Here is a 19,752-nt window from a genome sequence, read left to right as displayed (position 1 = left end):
TGGGTGAAAAATGCATTGATACCCAAATGCAATAGCAGTGATGATGTTTGCATACTACATGTTTCAGCTGTGCCCTCTGGTCGTCCATATGTATTTGCATCATTTCATGTGTTTCCATGCATGAATTTTTGCTGATATATCCATTTAAAACAATATAACAGAATCACAGAGTAGTTTGGGTTGGAAGAGACCTTCAAAGGTCATCTAGTCCAACCCCCCTGCAATGAGCAGGGACATCTTCAACTAGATTGGGTTGCTTAGAGCCCCGTCCAGCCTGGCCTTGAATGTTTCCAGGGATGGGGCATCTGCCACCTCTCTGGGCAGTCTGTTCAGTATAGTTTCCCCATTTCTACAGTAATTCTGATATCAACCATCATAAGGTAAGACACTGAAATATGAAAAAATATGAAAAAGCCTCTCTATACTAATATGTGTTATCATAAATAGTTTAATATCAAGTAGAAATGTAGGCCCTGTGAAGAAAATTTTCACATACTTTTCTTTCTTTGAAGTTGATGTAAACATATGGGTTTGTTCAAGTTATTTCTAGACAATCACTAAGATTTTAAGAGAAGACTAGACTTCAAAACACCGATTTGTGGTTGTATATAAGCCCTCTGTTGCACTTTCCATTCACATTGGAAAGACCCACTGGACACTAACAATTTTCAAAATTTAAATTAAGTGTTTAAGTACAAAGCACCCAGACTCGAGGCATCTGCTTCTGAAATTTTTCTCTAATCTCTGCAATAGCCCTTTTTAAGTTTCTATTTCCTATAAGTGGAATTTAATGTGTGTACAAATACACACGTACACAAATATTTTTCCTGTCTCTGATACTGAAACAAAAAGCCAGTGCCATAATTAAAGGCACTACTGTAAGGCATTGAGCTGGCACTTCATACAAATTATAATTTACTGTGTGATTGAGGTCTAACACGAGTCCCTGCAACCGGCATGCTGTTGCCCTTTGGGAAGGGCACTCCTCACCCACTCCTCCGTGGTGACAGTTACGTGACAAACACTACTCCTGGCTCACCACATGGTAGTTTTGCAGTGATGGCTGCAGTCCAAATGCCTGATATACTTAGCATCAGAAAGTAATTCAAATTATTTTTGTTCATGTCTTTGGTCTGGAAATGTATTCCCCTCTTCAGTCACTCTTTAATGACAGGATAACATTTTTCCCTTCTAATCAGTCACTTAGAAGGTTACTTCATTTCCCCCCCAGGTCATCCAGTGGTAAATCATAAGCGTTTATGATTAGCTGCATGCAAATACATGTATTCTGCTTTGTGTATTGCAGTACATTGCTGAGGTATGTTACTGAGGCATCATACATTCATACTTGAGCTAATTCAGCAGTTTCACTTGGTAACAGTGCTATATACTTAGAGACCATTTTCCATCTGGGAATTAAGCAAGATTTTTAGGAAGCTTAGGAAAACAAACATGTAAGTCTACTGGACTGTATTCTTACAATATCCTAATCAAAAGTCACTTTCAGAATTTTGGAGACTGTAAGTAAACCGGGCATTTTGTCGTGACAAAGCACTGCAGAAAGTTTTATGCAAGCTAAAGCTGTTGCCCTGGTACAGCAGTGATGTGAATTACCAGACTGAAGTTGTTTTGCCATAGGTTGAGGCTCAGTTTGGTGATGCGACAGGAGCCCAGATTCATCACTGCAGTTGGTGCAAACAGGCTTTAAGAGACTTGGGCTATACAGTCTCTCTACAGCTTTTATGTCTAAGTGGAGCTCACAGTAGGACCAGGCCCAAAATGACCTGCTTCTCACATTATGCAGTATCACTGCAGGCAAAGGAAGCTGAGGAACCAGATTTTCTGACACTACAAAGGGCACTGTTGTGTAAACACTCTGAGGGTATTGAAGGGAGAGGTCCAATCTTGTATGGTATTTTTACAGGTGCTTAATTTCAAACATAAGAATAACCATACTGATGTCAACGAATCGCTTATGAACTTAAACACATGCTTTGTTGGATTAAAGCTAGGACAGAGTTTTGCCCAATTTAGCCCCTGGTTCTTTCTAACTGTACAACTAGGCCAACCTGTTCCTCACCATTCCCTTCTGCAATAGTGATTAATGTGCAACCAGTTGGTCTCTCACACAACTTTCAATTTGAAAAAAAAAAAAATAGAAAAAGATGTGTGACAACCATTGAGATGCAGCACTCATCAAAACTAACAGGGTGGCTAATATGCTGCCACCTGCACCGTTCTTTCATGTTGATGAATATTGCACAGATACGTGTCACTTTCACTACCGTGAATCATTACTCATATTAACAATTTGGCTGAAGCACACCCAAGCCTGAAGTCATCTGGATGCCTACCAAAACACAGCTCAGAATATGCTGCAGCAAAAGCAAATGGCAAGTGCTGTGTGAAAAGAAGGTATAACAACGTCAATTTGCTCGGGTCTCTCATGGCACCCAGAAATCTACACTTCCATTATAATTTTAAAAGTAACTCTGGAGGGAACTGCCAGTAGTTGGTTTATTTGAAGTCTCATCAGAGACAGAATATTTTTGAGTTATTCCGAATATTTGGTCAATACCATTTTTTCTAGTTCTGGTTTCGTTATTATTTTTTAACTTACTACCTATTAAAAGAACAACATATCTAATGTCAGTCTTTGGGGTGATATAAATGCAACCATGAGACTATGAGACAGGAATTTGCAAATACCATCATTTAAAATACCTTCTTGTGTGAAGGAACTCCAAGCACAACCACACAGTATTGGAGACAAGCTGCGAGCAGACTCTGCTCTCTGCTGGATATTTTCCTGCAGCCTCTTCTTATTCCCAACGCAATTAATTGGGGGGCGGGAGGGAGCAGAAAAGTCAAGTCTCACATTTAAGGTGCTTAGCTTAATTTTAGACACCCAAGGGTCACTAAGTGTCTTGCTGAAGCTCCCCCCGGCCGCGGTGAGCGGTGGTGCCCAAACCGAAGCGCAGCCCTGCCCGGGTGCCCGCAGCCGCCGCGCCCCGCCCGGCCCGATCCCCACCGACGGGGCTGGGGGGACCTCTCGTGGTGGAAATCGGGGCAGCAACCCCGGTCCTGTTCTCCCTGACACCTAGAGCAGAACTCTGCTCACAGGTGAAGTCGAGTGGAAGTGAAAAAGTCAACACAAGTGAGAACTAACAACAAGAAATTAATACGGCGAACACTAATTGATGTCAGTGCTGGTTTAAACTTGGGTACCGGCCTATATTTTAAAAACATATTGCATAAAGAGTCATACTTTTCTGTCTCTGTCCAGACTGAACAAGCCCAGCTCCCCCAGTCTCTCCTCATAGGGCCAGTGCTTCAGCCCCCACCATCTTGGTGGCCTCTGCTGAACTCCATCCAGTTAGTCAATGTCTCTCCTGTATTCAGGGCCTCATATTTGGATGCAGTAATCTAGATGTAGTCTAATGAGTCCTGAGTAGAAAGGGATAATCACTTCTCTCGTTCTCTGGCTCTGGTCCTGTTCACGCAGCCCAAGATCCTGTTGGCCTTCATTACTGCCAGGGTCACTGCTGGCTCATGCCCATCTTGCTGCCCACCAATGCCCAGGGTCTTCTCCACAGAGCTGCCCCCAGCCAGGCAGAATCATCCTATGCAGTGCCAGTGGCTCTTTTTTTCTAGGAGCAGGATTTGCCTTTGTCCTTGAATTTCATAAGACTGGACCATTCCTGCAGCCTGTTTGGGTTCCTCTGAATTTCCTGCTCTCAAGTGTATTACTGATCTTCCCGGTCTGGTGTCATCTGCAAAATTTGATTAGAAATAGATCCGTGCATGCATTGATATGGCTATGTGATTTTGTCAGACCAACATGAGCTGTTTCCCTGCCCCAAGTGTTTATGTGACATCCAGCCTAAGTTAATAAACTTTGCCTCCCACTAGAGCTCAATAGCTTGGGATCAGGATTGTGCTAATCACAGCTAAATGGCTTTTGGTTCAGAGCACAGGACAAATGAGCTGTGTCTGCTTCAACATCTCATGTGAGTGTAATACCTAAGTCCACCAAAACACATGTTCCATTAACACTGGTGGAGCTCCTGAATGAGGAACTGGCAAGCCTGAAAGATGCTATATTGTGATAAAGTGGATCTGATTCCAGTAATGGTAAGCAAACTGAGAGTATGAATTAATCCAAAGTCACTTACAAGAACACTGTAGAGAAATCATACTCCTGAGGCCCCAGAGGAAGTCAGGACTTTGGAGGAGTCTGCCTTAGTTGATGAGGACTGGGTTAGGGAGCAATTAGGCAATCTGGACATCCATAAATCCATAGGTCCAGATGGGATGCACCCATGGGTGCTGAGGGAGCTGGCTGAGGTAATTGCTAGACCATTCTCCATCATCTTTGCCAAGTCTTGGGAAATGGGAGAGGTGCCTGAGGACTGGAAGAAAGCAAATGTCACTCCAGTCTTCAAAAAGGGCAAGAAGGAGAACCTGGGTAACTATAGACCGGTCAGCCTCACCTCCATCCCTGGGAAACTGATGGAACAACTTATTCTTGGTGTCATCTCAAGGCATATCAAGGATAAGAGGGTCATTAGGGGCAATCAACATGGCTTCACCAAGGGGAAGTCATGCTTGACCAACCTCATTGCCTTTTATGAGGACGTAATGAGGTAGATAGATGATGGCAGAGTGGTGGATGTGGTCTACCTTGACTTCATTAAAGCCTTTGACACAGTCTACCACAGCATCCTTACAGCTAAACTGACTGAGTGCGGTCTGGACGATTGGGTAGTGAGGTGAACTGTGAACTGGCTGAAGGAAAGAAGCCAGGGAGTTGTGGTCAACGGGGGAGAGTCTAGTTGGAGGCCTGTATCTAGTGGAGTGCCTCAAGGGTCAGTAGTGGGGCCGGTATTATTCAATATATTCATCAATGCTTTGGATAAGGGAATAGAGTGTGTACTATCAGCAAGTTTGCTGATGACACCAAGCTGGGAGGAGTGGCTGACATGCCAGAAGGCTGTGCTGCCATCCAGTGAGACCTGGACAGGCTGGAGAGTTGGGCAGGGAAAAATTTAATTAAATATAACAAGGGAAAGTGTAGAGTCCTGCATCTGAGCAGGAACAACCCCAGGTTCCAGTATAGGTTGGGGAATGACCTATTAGAGAGCAGTGTAGGGGAAGGGGTCCTGGTGGACAACAGGATGACCATGAGCCAGCACTGTGCCCTTGTGGCCAGGAAGGCCAATGGCATCCTGGAGTGTATTAGAAGAGGGGTGGTTAGTAGGTCGAGAGAAGTTCTCCTTCCCCTCTTCTCTGCCCTGGTGAGACCACACCTGGAATATTGTGTCCAGTTCTGGGCCCCTCAGTTCAAGAAGGACAGGGAACTGCTGGAGAGAGTCCAGCTCAGGGCAACAAAGATGATTAAGGGAGTGGAGCATCTCACTTATGAGGAAAGGCTGAGGGAGCTGGGTCTCTTTAGCTTGGAGAAGAGGAGACTGAGGGGTGACCTTGTTAATGTTTACAAATATATAAAGGGTGAGTGTCATGAGGATGGAGCCAGGCTCTTCATGGTGACAACCAATGGTAGAACAAGGGGTAATGGGTTCAAACTGGAACACAAGAGGTTCCACTTAAATTTGAGAAGAAACTTCTTCTCAGTGAGGGTGACAGAGCACTGGAACAGGCTGCCCAGGGGGGTTGTGGAGTCTCCTACTCTGGAGACATTCAAAACCCGCCTAGACACTTTCCTGTGTAACCTCATCTGGGTGTTCCTGCTCTGATGGGGGGATTGGACTAGATGATCTTTTGAGGTCCCTTCCAATCCCTGACATTCTGTGATTTTGTGTTTATCTCTCACCAAAACTGAGAATATAACCTAGTTGTCTGATAGAGCATCATCACTGTAATTTCCAGCATAATTTCTAGTGTATGGAATAATATGCCTGCCAGACACCCAGCAACAACTCCCCTGTCTTCTGGCAGGCTTTGGATTGTGTGAGTGTTTATGGGCATTGGCAGACCTGTGCACGGAAGAGCTTCCAAGTGTGGTGGCATTGCAGCTGATGGCAGCCTTGCTTTAGGAAGGAATATGCCAAGGAAAGACATGTCAGGCTTCTGATACCAGTCTGTAATAACCTAAACAGACATTGGAAGTGCAATGTTGGGAATCAGGTGCTACTTAGGGCGGAGAGAATCTGAGTCTTAGGGGAATTAATATTCCCTGAAGAGGTGCCTGTTGGTTTCCAGAGGAATCCAGTTAGACCCAGAAAAGTAGGGTGACTAACAGAATGCACACACATTAGGGGAATATATATATTTGTAGGGATGACCAAGTTAACTGCATAACTTGTGCTCACCCTTACCTTGGAACCACAGCAGTTTATAATAAAGAATGGGCATGATCAAAAAGTCGGTAGCTGATGTTGTAAACAGTTGAAAATCTAAACAAATAAAGCAAGCGCCAGTCTTAAAGTTTCATATTCTTATGGAGTAGCTAGAAATGCAGTGCTGTGCTGCTAGAGGAAACTAGAAACAACTCTGGTACAAACCCATGAGGCTATTAGGAAACATCCCAAAGGAGCTGTAGAGTGCACCTGAGTACAGTGCTACCACTGAGTCTGAGGGCTCTGAGAGTATCAGAAGTAGGGGTGCTGCTACAGCCATTATTTTATTTATAGTTTTATTTATTATTTTATTTATTATCTTATTATTTGTATTTGAGAACTCCATCCAATATCTACTCCCTTAAGAAAGTCTGCGCTTCCTGGTAAATTGAAATATTCCTTGACAATGAAAAGGAGATAGATAGCATCACTTGAAGATTATAATGGAAAATTGTTCACTGATCGGAGTTCTCCCATTACATCTGTGCAAGTTAAACCTCTTTTTTCAAGGTGAATGTTGCTTTTCTAACTATACTGCTAGGGTTTCTCTGAAACTGTTCTCTGCATCTTCTTGGCATCCTACTTAACCAGGAATAAATCAGAATCACGTAGAATCTTGCAAATAGCTTTCATTCACTAATAACTTCCCATCTTCTGTCTCCCATATCTCCCCATCACACTTTCCTTATTCATGGCTGTGCCACACCAGCAGATAGTGGTCATCAACAACCTTTATGATCGTGATTATGGTCATAAAATTACTTTATAGATTTTTAAAAGAAACGTATTTATAAACAAAATACATAACATTACATTATATATATTTATGTATAGAATATATACACAATATAGATAATATGCAAGTTTTATGTATTATATTATTAATTATAGTAATTAACATTTTCTCTGACTGCAGGATGGAGGCAGGGTGCAGGCTTGTTGACACTGCAGTCTGACTCGCCACCAATCTGTCTTCAAAATCCAGTTTAACACCCCTCATTTCACACAGCCGGCTTTCCTGTTCTGTACAGGTACAGAGCAGATACATGAAAGAAAGATGAGAGATCCCTGAAATGTTTTCCATAACTTTACTTATATCTGCCAAGGTGTGTGAAAATTGTTACATATGGATCTTTTAATGTTTCTCTGAGAGTATTTCCTTCACATTTAAATCATGGCACTGACTATTGAACATCACAATTAATGCTAGGTCATGCCTATCTTACATTCCAAGTGACATCATGTTTAAGAAGGTATTAGCTACCGTTACTTAGGCGAAACATCTTCTCATGTAGGAAATTATTCTTTTATAAATAAGCCAAGAGTGGGAGTGACACAGCTTTGAGCTAATTACTGAGGAATGACCTGCAAAAGCATAAAGCTAGTTCTACATAATTTTTCAAACATAAAGCCCTTCCATGGTAAAGAAAGAAAACAAGCCCATATCATGAAAAGCTGAACCAGTCATTTGCATCTATGTTCATCACAACAGAGTGCAGGGAAAACTCCATGCTGGCATCCTTCCAGATGGAAATTACACAGAGTAGCTGCCTTGAAGTGAAGTATCTGTAGAAAATTAGATAAAATGAAGAGTAACAAATTACCAGGGCTAGATGTTTCACCTAGACATTTTCAAAAACAAGTTAATTTAAGAACTCAGGAATGAAATACCTGAATAACTCTCCATGCTTGCAATTTTTGTTTCAAAACCCTTTGATTCTAGAAGGGCTAGAAAAGCAACTGATGAGACCATTTTTCAGAAATTGTTCAAAGAGGGAGATGAGGAACTATATGCTGGTATGTTCAATATGTGTACAGGACACTTTCACAAGGTTTTTGAGACCATTAAGGAGCCTCAAGGTGCACAAAACCACGGGACCTGATGAGATGCATCCATGGGTCCTGGGGGAACTGGCAGATGAAGTTGCTGAGCCACTATCTATCATATTTGAGCAGTCATGGCAGTCTGGTGAAGTTCCCATTGACTGGAAAAGGTAAATATAATCCCCATTTTTAAAAAGGGGAAAAAAAGGAAGACCTGGGAAACAGGCTGGTCAGTCTCACCTCTGTGCCTGGCAAGATCATGGGGCAGATTCTCCTAGAAACTGCACTCAGGCACATGGAAAATAAGGAGGTGAATGATGACAGCCAACATGGCTTCATTCAAAACAAATTGTGCCTGACAAATCTGATGGTCTTCCGTGACAGGGTTACAGCGTTGGTGGATAAGGGAAGAAGCATTTGAGTTCACTGGCAAAGATTTTTAAGGAGTATTAAATGGTCCCAGGATAAGACTGCATGAATAAACTGATTACTTGGTTAAAAGATAGCAAAAAAGTAGCAGTAAATGGTCAATATGCATTTGTGAATATATATTTATAGTACACAGTGTATATATTTGCATATATATGAACCCTATTCTGTTCTTAAGATGCAGTTCTGAGTTTTACACTCATGCTCTGAGCTCTACAGCCTTACTACCTGCTGTGACATGGCTTCAGTCTCCTGTAAGTTTCTCCTTCTGCAAAGCTGGTTCTTCATGGTACCACCTCTCTGGAGAGCCTGAGACAAGGTCTCTGCCAGTACATCCTCCACAGCCTTTTTGCCCTTAATGTAGAGTTTTGCCCCTTCTGTTGGTGTTCACAGCATTAACCATAGAAAAAGCCAATTGCCTGAATTTGAACACTTGGTATCAAAACCACGTGTTCAAGTCAGCTCTTCCTTGCTTGGTTCCAGGAGGCAGAGAAGGCTGCAGTGCACTGCAGTAGCTGATGCACCTACTGCCCTGGGCACAGGGGGTCAGTCAGCCTGCATGGCTCTGTCCGGGCTGCATGCCATGGACTGCCAGAGCTGGCATTTACATTTAGAGGGTGAAAACATTTCATCATTGTTCTAATTTCCCTGCTTGGAATTCTTACTTGATAACCCAGTCTTTTTACGACTCCTCCTACCGAGACAATATGTTAAATTTTCCACTATTGCAGTAGTAAAATGCAGCAAAACATTTTTCTTACAATTCCGTAAATATTTGAAATATAGATGTATGTTTCAATGATGAAGAGTATAGGTAATGAAAAAGCAGCATGTCAAGCTAATCTGAGCCTAAATTAAATTCTCAAAGGACTATAAAATTCCACACCATTGGTGGTGCTAACACTAATAGCCTGGGCTGGCAACATACTAATCACTCTGGCTCTAGAAGACCAGGCTGGTATTTTAATCACCCAAACACTAATAGCCTGACCTTGCTGGCATTATGATTGTTGTGGCGCTAATTGCCTGGGCAAGATGGTATTTTAATCACCCTGGATCACAGCCTAGAAATGTTAATTTTAACATTTCTGTGTTCTTATCAAGGTTAACAGGAGGTCTACCACAAATATGATCAATTACAAAATGCAGAAATCACTATTTTAACTTAAAAAAGAATCATACTTATGAGTCTTGGCACTCACAGTACAGGATACTTTTCAGTTACATCACCTCTTTCCCATCTTTCTTCTTTTTTAAAAACTTCTTTTCCCTGTAGTGCCTTCAAACCATATGTGAGTCACTTGGGACGACTGGAGTGGCTGTGCTAAGTGTTTGCCGTTCTAAGTTTTACAGTGATCTTACTACATCATCCAACTAATGCAGTCCCAGATATTTAACTTCATACAATAAAAACTCTCTCACTATTGTTGGTATTTTAAGAAATTAACTCAGATTGTTATTTGGCTTATAGAATCATTTCGGTTGGAAAAGGCCTTTAAGATCAGAGTCCAACCATTAATCTAGCACTGTCAAGTCCACCTCTAAGCCATGTCCCTAAGAACCTCATATAAACCTCTTTTAAACACCTCTAGGGATGGTGACTCAAACACTTCCCTGGGCAGCCTGTTCTAATGCCTGACAACCCTTCCACGGAAGAAGCTTTTCCTAATATCCAATCTGAACCTTTCACTAATTAGTTATCTGTTGAACATTCATTGACTTCAAATAATCCATTTAGTCTTTGCTGTTGCATGGTACAGGTCACTAACAGATGGATTTTGCAGGAAGGTTTTATGGCCAAGCTTAATTTTTATCCCCTTTAATTTGAGGTTGAGCCAGGGGGTGGGGAGCTGGATTAAACAGGAAATTGCTGTTTTTCCTCCAACAGCTCAGGAGTGTGATCTTGCAATGGCTGGAAAAATTTAATCAAATTCTCAAGGAATTATAGCTCTCTTTATGAAAACTAACTGTGGCTAAGATATCGATTTTTGTTTCATATTTCTCATAATGGCTGGGTCACCTCTATTGAGATCTTCCAGAAAGGTAAAAAGAAGTTCAAGCTCCCTCATAACTTCTGAACTGGGTCCATTATGCAAATGCAGTACATTGCTATTTGAGGGATAGTTCAGCTCCGCTCATTGTGCTGGTGGCTGTGGGCTGCATGTGGACGATGAAAGCACTTGCTTGTCCTGGAGCACTGCAGTGACATGGTTTGTTGCAGAAGTGACAACACAGGTTTTTGGCTGCCCCCAGCCTGGTGCTGCCCAATGGGAGCCCAGCTGTCCCCGCCCCACCACAGCCACTGGGCTGCACAGTGGTGAGTGCCTGAGGGGTAACAGGGGATGCAGTTTTGTGCCTCTTCCTCCATGGACATCATGTGGAGACTGCCAATACTGAGTGTGTTGTGTGATAGAAGGTGTCCCATTTTGGGAGGAGGGAGGTAAAATGAAAGTGGCAGAGAAGTAAGGAGAATGATTCTGGCTGAGGGAGGAGGCGGGTGAACTTTATAAGGCATCAGCATTGTGGGTGACCCATTTGAGTAGGTGCCTGAACTTCACGCACATCAGCATCAGTGAAAGTCATAACAGACTCAGCAGTGGTAATGAGACTTCTAATTTTACTTGATTTTCACAGCTTGGATGGTGAAGTAATCCATCAAATACTTATTTTTGTCTTTGTTTTAAAATGTCCCTGGAGGGGAAATTTGCCCTTCACCTGCTTCTCATGCAGGAAGCCCAGCTGCTCTTTCAGGTTCAGTTTCCAGACACAGAACTGCCCTCAGCTCACATTCTTCCGTAAGAAGATTGCTAATAATGCTAGCAGTTCCCAATCTATTTTTTCACTCTAGGAAGGGAATTTCAAAGGAGGACTCTTCGTGCTTGATGCTTAAAAAGGATTTGTGAGAGAATATTTTTAAAGCATTCTCTTTTCAATGTCCTGCCTCTCCACTGTCTCCCATCCTTGTGATGCTTCCTGTGTCACTGGTGGCTTCAATACCACCCCCTATATGGATTTTTTTCTGCTTTCAGGATCTGACATTGATAAACAGGGCTGATGCCAACCTCCTTTCCTGTGTGGCCAGCACAGCTCCAGGCAGTTGCAGCCAACACACGTGCCCTGCTCAGCAAGCAAGGCGTCATTCTCAACGTGCCACTGCGTTGGAGCCCATGTGTCCGGCAGCTAAACTTAGGAGCAAGACGACAGCTGTGTGAGATCATTGTGTTGCAGGAGCTTATCCAGCGGGGCAATGTTTTGGAGACTGGCGCTGCATGTTTTCCTGGCTAAACAGTCTGCTCTGCCTGGTTACAATGCCCTTTTGTTCACTTGAGCTCAGAGAGGATTTCTTACCCTGACCATGGTAAAGCTGAGATGTGATGACCAGAAAAATGTGGTTTCCATGATCTCAGTGCTACAAAAATCATTACTGTAGGGCAAATTTTGTTGCTTACTTATGCTCAGTACTTCTTGAACTTTCATGATCAGGGCTCTAAATATAAGGATGCTGGCCTCCTCCAGTAAATTGCTTGTGGTAACACAAATAATGTCACTTACTATCAGATGTATTTTAACATGAAACAGGCTCCTTTTCCTTGGAAGATTAATATATCTTTTTATACAATGCTGTGGATGCCTCTTAATGTTTTCAGTGTCACTTTAACCTTCAACATGAGAGAAGTCAGCCTCAGCTCCCTGGCAGAGGAACAGGCTTTTTCTTAACCAAAAGCTGCAGAGTCATAGTAAAGTTCAGGAGTTCTCTAAGGAGGAGTCCTTTCTGCAATAGCGCTGTGTTTTCTTCCTGTCAGTATTTGTTTTCTCTGCCTCTGTGGGCATTACCCTGTAGATAAGCTATTTCTAGGGCATCTTCTGTGCAGCCAAGGACTGCTGAAGCAAAAAAGAGCTCCAAATTCCCTAAGAATCCCTAGTTTAATAATTTTGGCCAGTCCTGAAGCTCTTGTGAAGTTCTATATTAGTACAGTATTTTAAATGAAGACTGACAGAGGTTTGAAGTGTATGTTTGAGGCAATGGGTTGCTGGACCATGGTAAGGGACAGCACTGCACTGACACATGGAATTCAAAGCAGGAGGACTGGCAAGATTAGAAGAGCTCTCAAAGGAAAGGTTTCTATGCTTTTCTTGGAGAACAACCTGACAGGTCAAGATGGGTGACTAAGGTGAGATCTAAGATCTAAAAATCTTACAAACGCCTTAACTTGTTCACTCTGATCTTTTTTTCTGTTCAAGATCTGCTTTACGCACAGCCAATCACCTGAATGTGAAGTACATAAGGAGATAAGTTTTAAAATGAGTAAGTGCTAGCAGCTACCTGTGCCAACTTGGAAAAGAGAAACCAAACTGAGGATACTACTGGTACCACATAGTATTCTGAGTCTTGATGTAATCAGCACTGATGAAATTACTCTAAGGCAGTCCTAAAGAGCATGAGCACTGCACACTGTTGGTAACGGAGATGGGCAGAAGCAGAATAGTAAGGGTATTTACTAAAGCTGCTATACAGACAGAAGTTTTCAGAGAGCACTTCTTCAAATAATGAACGTTTTTAAAAGTAAACATTATTTGACATAACTGGATAGGTCAAGCATGAAACAGATAGAAAATCAGCTATTTCTGTTGTAAAAGATGAAATAAATGGAAAAAGTGAAGAAATAACGCAGCAAAATATCAGGAAGTAAATTTGACTGAAACAGGACAAACCACAAAAGGTATTTACTTCAAATGCAAGCCATGCCTGGAATAGTATCTCTTGAAAATGTATTGTTTTGGCCTTCTGTCTCAGTATCCTTCTCTGTTCGACGACCACCCTGTGCCTGCAGTTTGTATTGTGCTTCAAGGATCATATCTCTTTAAAAAGAAAAAAACCCAAACCACACACAGACACACACACAAAGACAGACAATCCCAGGCTGGGAAGGGGGAGCTAAAGGCTCTGCTGCATTGGGCTGCCGGGAGACCCAGAGGCTGCAGCAGCGCTCAGCAGCCCTCCGCAGCCCGCTGATTTCGCAAAAGAGGCTGGAAAAGGATCGTTTTGCGGTCCAGATGCTGTCAAACACAAGCAACCAATGGAAGAAATGGCACAATGAGCAGACAAGCATGTGGAAGCAGTTTATGAAGAAATAGTTAAAAACACCGAGCTTTGTCCCGGCTGATCCTGTAAGTACGAGCTCAATAGCAGATCCCGTGGTCACTGCAGTTGTTTGTGGGAGAGGTTTTACGGATATTCAAATGCTTTTAGCACTCATGGGTGGAGAAAGCATTGACTGTGACACATTTGATAGTGTATTTGGGCGAATAGCTGTATCATCTGTGTCTCAACAGGATTTTTGGGTGAGTCAGGAGCTGCAGTGCGCTGGCAGGGTGAGTGAAGCACAGGACTCTGCCCATCAGCTTGTTCTCCTTTCCTGATGGCCTGCCTGGGCTCTGCTCTCCAGGGCTGCTGGCAGATTGCTGCAGTACCACCCGCCCTGGCCAAAGGCCTCGCTCTGAATTTCAGAGCTCCTTTCAAGCACTGGGATACACAACACATTTTTTTCGCACTACAATGGCTGACTTAATTGTAAAAAATCCTAGAATTATTTGTTACACAAGCTTACTTCATACCAAATGCTCTATTCTTAATTTTTTTCTTATGTATGCAGTTGTAGAAAGCTTATGAAATTCCAATAGCTTTGCGTGTTACCATTTGGAGGCTGGTTCTTAACATAGCTGTCCCAAAGAGGTTGCCAAGTATGATTTATTACTAAACGAATGAACATTTTCCTATCTTTGGGCTGTTTCTACTTAAAGCAGATGTATGCATTTTTAAATGTAGACAGTTGTTCTTGTGGAAATCTAGTATCTTGTTCTTTGGCAAATGATTTGATTTTTTTTTTTTTCCTGCATATGTTCTAATGATCTAGTACAGTTTTAAAACCAAGTCAAAAAGCAGAGCTAGAGGAACTTTACTGCACCGTGTTTCTCAGCAATTTTTTTTGTAATTAGGCAAAATTCTTTATACCAGCTAAAACTATTCATGTCAGTAGAGCAAAAAAACACCTAAGTAATGATTATTTTCTTTGTTATTTTATGAGAATATTAATTTTGATTTCATCTGTCTAAGTACTGCATAAGGTGACTTGCTCTAAACCAAAGAATGTCACCTATTTGATGGCTTCTGCGGCTGTACCTTTTTACTTACCCAGTTGCTGCAGAAACCGCTGGGAGGTCTCGCTCCAGCAGCAGAGGAGGTGACAGCAGGGTAGTTGTGATGAGCAGCCTGTGCAGGCCTGTTGAGGATGAGCAGATGATGCAAGGAGGAGTCTTCTTTTGTGCATCTCTTTTGGGATCTGGCAGAACTGCATCTCCTGATGCTGATGCCTGCAAGTAACTACACACTTCTGCCCCCATCACGCTGATCACCTCGGTGGGGATGTAAGGCAGAATCCCCGGTTTTCCCATTGTTGCTTTTGGAGTTGCCTTCACCTTGTATTCTCAGAGGTATTACAGCTCCATCAGCTTTTTCTGTAAAACAACTTATTGCTTGCTACCAGAGGCTGATTGACGGTATCACAAGTCATCCCTTAAGGAGTTTATAACAAAATACTGTTACCTAGGGAGCGCTCCAGCAGTAAATGTGAATACTGAGGTTGGGGTATTGTCTGTGGTTGTTCTTGTCCCTTTCCTCTCCTGTGTCAGGATTGTCAGACTCCCAACATCAAGCAGCATCTCTAATTGGAAACAGGATTTCCAAAGATTAAGGGAATAATCATTTGCATTGTCATGTAAAAGTTGTAAGAATACAAAAACCCAATCCCACGTAGAGAATTTCTGTTCCCATACTGAAAATGTGCAGGACCATGACATAATCTAATTAGATAAAATTGTTTTATAGGCTGCCTACTGTTCTGTGAATACAGTGGGAGAAGTTCAGCTCCTGTGTACTTCCATTGTTCTCAGCAGAACTACACTAGGGTGAAGCAGGCATTCTGGGGGTCAACTGGAAAACCTTTTCTTTCTCTGTTCCTCTTTCCTAATTGTTTTCCTGTTTCTCAGACATGATTTTTTATGGCCTCCAGGGCAACAGGCCCAGATTAATAGAAAAATAATATGGAGGAACTCAGATGTTCAAGTTAGGATGGTGTTTGCCTGTGGCTCCCCCTAAAATCAATGGAAACACGGGCACTTCCAGGAAAACTGATATACATACCTAAAATTAGCCAGTGGTCATTGTGCCTCACAATGTTTGGGGGCTGCTTGGACCCTGATCTCAAATGCACAATTTCCAAAATACAGGATGAGTTTTTATACTAAAATATACAAACGTGTAGGTTTTTATAATCCAAAAGAGCATTTTCTTGAAGAGTTTAAATAATGTCTAGCTGCCCAGTTTATATAAACCCTTGGAGCAATGCACAGAATTGAAAAAATGCATGTCAGATTTTGAAGTATTTGGAAGACTCAGTCTTTTTAGAAATAAGTGATAATTAGTTCAGCAATATTTTTTGTTATACACATAATTATTCAGCAATTATTTCTGCCTCAGCTAAGAAATATAACAAGTTGCACATTAATTTGGTACAGTAGGTTTTCTCTGTAGATGATATTCAGATTTTTCTTCTAATTGTGTATTTAGAGGATATATTTGTATTTTAGCACTCTTGAACTAAATCTTTAAATAGGGTGGTCTAGCTTATTAGTATTTTTTGCCTTCTTTTTGACCAGCTCAATGGAAAACAGTTATTCTTTGGAATTTTTAGCAAGTATGTTGTTGGTTGTGATGAAGGTACGCCAGAGCTGTGTGAAGAAGGAAGGCTTCATACTGCCTTTGGAGATCTACATGTGTTTACATACAAAGAAATGTGCAGCCATGAAGGTCAGAGTAGAAATAAATCAGGCTTAGCTGTCTTCCCCAAACTTACCTGTAGAAATTGTCTCTGCCCATGTGAATCCAAAATAAGGCATCATTTCTGGAAAGTGATGATTACTCAGGATGTGATGGGGCAGGTGTTCTGAGCTCCTCTAGTGACCTCTCAGGGGGACACATATGTGCCCCAGGATCCCCTCAGTGGTAAGGTTTGGCTTCTTTTTTCTTACAGGAGAATGATACAGCTGGTTGCATATCCCAGTCACCACCTATTTGAGAGAAGACAGCTGGTGGAAAATAGGAAAGGTCAGAGCTTTAATGCTCCAGTCTCCCATGAAGAATGAAATAATAATGTTAGTATCTAAATTACCAGTTTTAGTTAAAGCTTCAGTGAAACAAAAGTAGCATCTCATACCTTGGACAGGCTAATTTACCTGGCTATCTCTTTGTTAGTTATATATGGTACATGGTGGAGCATTGCAGCATGAACAGAAATTACTGTAAGGTTTTAACTAATGTAAGCTGAGATCCTGGAGAACATGATAGTAGCTTCAGAGTGGTCTGATGTGCTTTGCAAGTGTGCACCAGCTGTCACCGAGTCCTGTTCCTTAAAATCATTCACACTGTGAAAGAAAATGCTAATGTCAGATGTCTGGAAACCTCTTGGGAGAGAAGGGGAATTGCAAGTACTGTGTTCTCAGTCCTTGCTTATGCTACCTGTGCTTTCCCCATAAACTGCCCCCTACATATTGTTCTTTTTGTCCTTCTCAGGCCCATTCCTATGTGAATTACTGCTTCCAATCAACCCTCATGTGGTGTTTTTGGAACAGCAATCTCTCTTTTCTGCCCCAGTCTCCCAGCAGCATTTCACATTTCTCCTACTCCCCAGGAGTGAGTTTGGAGGCCCCGGCCATCTCTGTGCTGCTAAATAAGAGAGCTAGGGAAGAAAATCTGCTCTGGTCATTATCTCTCCTTTGTGCTCAGAGGTGCAGCAAAGCTTGTGCCTGCACAGGGCCAGGACAGGCGTGTGCTGAGCTGGGTTCTCTGCTTAGAGCAGTCCATAGACTGGAGATCACAGGATCACAGAATGGTTGGGGTTGGAAGGGACCTCTGGAGGTCATCTAGTCCAACTGCTCTACTAAGGCAGAGCAGGTTGCACATGGAGATGGAGGAGGCTGGGCACTGGAGGGTGATTTTTTGAACTGCACAGTTGTGTGGAGTCTTGTTCCAGGTGATAACAAGTAATTTTCAACTCATTACCTTCATTTTCATATTGGACTGGCATTGGAAACACATCCCTGTCTCTTGGCATAGGGCCATGTTACTCCAGCAGATTGGTGCTGTGCAGTATCCCAGCATAATAGCATTGATTCACCACAGCAAATTAAATTTAAGAGCTGAAGGACTTAAAGTGCTTTCTGTTTGTTTGTTTGGTGGTGTTTGGGTTTTTTTTGTTTGTTTGTTTTGGTTTGCTTTTTTTTGTTACTTCTGTCAATGCTAAACACAACTTTAAAAATCATATTGGTTGTTTGATGTTTAGACAATATATGTACATGTACACAGGGGCCTCCCACAAACAGCAGTAGTGATGTGGAAAGCTCATCACTTCAGGACATACACAATTAAACACAATAAATGATTTGTTTGGTTGCGTATGTTAGAGAGCAGTCCCCTGCTGCAGAAAATTGGATCACTAGACCTGAAAGAGCTTTTTCACCTCATCTGTGATGCCACAAAAACTGATTTATTTCAGTTTCTCATTAGCTGTGACAAGGATGATGTCAGACAAGTGGTGCATGCTCTGTCTTATACATAATAAATGAGGACTATGTTTCTTCTTTCTCTAATGGATCAGTGTTATAGATGGATGCAAAAGGCACCAGCTTGCTTTATGGAACGTGATGGAGTAAGAAAATTGCTCAGACTCAGTTGAGTGTATTGATCCCAAGGGGCTCCAGCTTGCCCCTTCATCTTGATATCTGGCATCTCTTTCATCATATTGTAAAAGGAGGAAAAACAATAAGCTCTTAAAGTTTTATTAAAAAAAACCCAAAAAATAATACAACAAAGTGCATGTTCTTTTTGGTCAACTGTAATACTATAATATAAAAATCTTCCAAATATCCTCTCAGTGGAGCTTCATTTGTTAATTATTAATTTAGCAACTATATTCGGAAATGTGCTTCTCATTTCTTTCTTTCTATTGCAGTGCTTGCAGAGAGTTTTGTTGTTATAAGCTTCTCATTAGTCATAATTTTCTCTAATAAGGTGCTGTTTAATCAAGTAGTTCAAAACACTCTGCAAGCACTCATGAATGCAGCTTTATGATACGCTTGTTGCTTAAGATAGCTGTTTCTGAATAATGTTACTTCTGTTTCATATGCTAAAATGTCCATATCTGGCCCTTGGTCATTTTCTTTCAGTGTTAGGCCACCTTTTTAGCCTTTTTAATTAGGGGAAAAAAAAAAGATAATTGAAATGCCTGTTTAGAAAGTAATATCTAGAATTAAGTATGTTGTGAAGCAATAGAAGAAATGGAAGAGATGTCAGATCATGGGCACGCCAAATCTCGGCACAGTTCTGAGAATATTTTTCAACAACAGTTGCTGTCGTGAAATACACCTGCTAAATAAACAGGCTACATTTCAGTGCTTTCACGTTGGTTTGCAGCATCAGCAAAGGAGTTAAGTATTCTCAGCTTTTAAAATACTTTCTCCCCACTGTCTTGGTATGCTGTACTGAGTGAAATTTCTTGTTAATATTGTTTGTGCAATATTTGGCATTCCTAGACAAAAATTTTCAGCATAGTGTGTCTCAATTTAGGGACAAGCCCTCCTACTTACGAAGAAGAAATTCATATAGATAAATTCCCTGCTTAAAAGCATACTAGTCATAGAAAGAAAATGCCATACCATTTGTCATCAGTTTGGGCTGACAAATGGCATAGATTAAAATACTTTTGGTCATGTCTGTCAAACACTATCCATACTTGTGTAACTATGTAGTGATCTTAAGAGTGTCTTCCCGCTGCTTTTACAAAAAAATGGAAGATAAGAAAGAAAATGTACTTATTATGTGTGTAACTGAAAATAAAATCTATGTGGAATTCTTTCAGAGGGAGAAGACAGTCAGCAAAATATTCCCCACTTTTTGCTTATGGACCTGCCTCTCTCCTTGACTTGAGTCAGGGAGGCATGCAGCATTAAGTCCATGGCAGTGACTTTATGCTATCTAACCATCATTATTTCAGGCTTTTTGACCTAAAAAGAATCCTACTGTTCC

The 19,752-nt window shown here is 41.7% G+C and overlaps 1 protein-coding gene and 1 long non-coding RNA gene across 3 annotated transcripts in view; one reads left to right on the top strand and one right to left on the bottom strand.

Moving 5' to 3' along the window:
• Positions 1-6,734: 6,734 nt before the first annotated feature.
• On the bottom strand, positions 6,735-17,210 carry LOC135578321 (uncharacterized). The gene is made up of 3 exons (XR_010469820.1): positions 16,526-17,210; positions 14,806-15,334; positions 6,735-7,925 (listed from the first exon to the last, which is right to left on the bottom strand). It is a non-coding gene; the product is annotated as an uncharacterized LOC135578321 (long non-coding RNA).
• SACS (sacsin molecular chaperone) overlaps positions 13,522-19,752 on the top strand; it is a 63,506-nt gene continuing 57,275 nt past the window's right edge. For both annotated transcript variants that reach the window (XM_065050025.1, XM_065050030.1), the window contains exon 1: positions 13,522-13,781. The gene's annotated coding sequence lies outside the window, so the exon portion shown is untranslated. The remainder of the gene's footprint in view (positions 13,782-19,752) is intronic.

The sequence above is a fragment of the Columba livia genome, chromosome 1, assembly GCF_036013475.1.
Source record: "Columba livia isolate bColLiv1 breed racing homer chromosome 1, bColLiv1.pat.W.v2, whole genome shotgun sequence".
In the NCBI taxonomy this organism is placed as follows: Eukaryota; Metazoa; Chordata; class Aves; order Columbiformes; family Columbidae; genus Columba; species Columba livia.
This window is presented reverse-complemented; position numbering and strand designations above follow the sequence as displayed.